Raw genomic sequence first — 1,305 nt, 5'->3', positions numbered from 1 at the left:
GAGCTGGGCCCGGGCGAGGGGCGCGGGCAGCGGGCAGCCGGCCCGGCCCTGCCTCGGCGCCCGCTGCGGTGTGGCCCTCGGGCCTGCGGGACCTGCAGGGAGATAAAACCATGGCAAATCAAACGGGACTCTCTTATAACATAGATTTATTGCAGAACAAGTGGGCTGCAAGCTCAGCGCCTCCCGCTGAGGGGTCGGGCCAGCAGGTTTGAAGTCATCAGGAGCTTTTTCTCCCCAGCGCTTGGGTGGCTTTGGCCCCCGTGCATGCCGAGAGGAGGCCTTTGGGCGCTGCTCTGGTTTTTCACCTGGGTAGGGACGAGAAGAGCAGGAATCTGAGGCAGGAGCTGGCAGTGCATTCTGTCAGACCCAGGCAGAATGGGGCTGTTTTGGAGCCAGCCATCTTACGTAGCACAGAACAGTTCCTGTCTGTTCCAGGGATGAAGCCTGGCCCCCGTGAACTTCTGCAACCTGCATGCCTGTCACCTTGTGGGTGGTGTGCCCCCCACCTCCCCTTCCCCGTGCCAGCGGGCACTCTGCACGTTCTGTTGGCTCCTGGGGAGCTGCTAGTGCTGCGCGACCCCCGTCACAGCCCCAGCCCTGCTGCAAAGGTCTCCGAGCCCTGCAAAAGCCTCTGCCGGCCCCAGCCTGCCTTGCCCCGGGAGCAGTTCTCCCCACCAACCTCATGCAGCACAGCTGCCTGCCCACGGAAATGTCCGTTTCTGCTGCTGGCTGGGCTGTGTCTGTGCACAGCTTGGCAGCCTCTTACGCTTCCTGCCCGTGAAGTTGCAGCAACTTGGAATCTCTCCTGCTACTTCAGAGATAGCAGCCAGCAAACTGATGGGGCCAGAGGCTGCAGCCGGGCAGTCACTGGCCTGCAAGCTCAGGGGAGGGAAGGCACAGCATTCAGAGAGGCCAGGGCAGCAGCGCTGAGCCCTGGGGCAGCAGGGAGAATCCACACGTGACTGCTGTGAGCCTAGGCTCCTGGGGTCCTTGGGTACCTTGTCTGCTGATGATGCTGCCCGGCTCCCAGGGAGGTGGAGACCCTCAGAACATTTCCCTTGCAGACTGTGGACAACCCCTTTCTCCAAATGTGGTAGCGCTGAGAGTGAACATGCTCGGACCAGACCCCTCCCTTCCTTTTCCTGGCTGTGCTGAACTTCAGAAGGGTCTGGGGCAGGCTCCACCCTACTCTTGCTTCTGGGTGATGGCTCTGTTCCAGGCTGTTAAAGTGATTCTTGCAAATCTGCTCTGTTGCAAACACTGTTTTCTGAAAGGTTTCTGAAAGAATGCAGCCTTTTTGGCCCA

The sequence above is a fragment of the Charadrius vociferus genome, unplaced genomic scaffold (assembly GCF_000708025.1).
Source record: "Charadrius vociferus isolate BGI_N301 unplaced genomic scaffold, ASM70802v2 scaffold1168, whole genome shotgun sequence".
In the NCBI taxonomy this organism is placed as follows: Eukaryota; Metazoa; Chordata; class Aves; order Charadriiformes; family Charadriidae; genus Charadrius; species Charadrius vociferus.
This window is presented reverse-complemented; position numbering follows the sequence as displayed.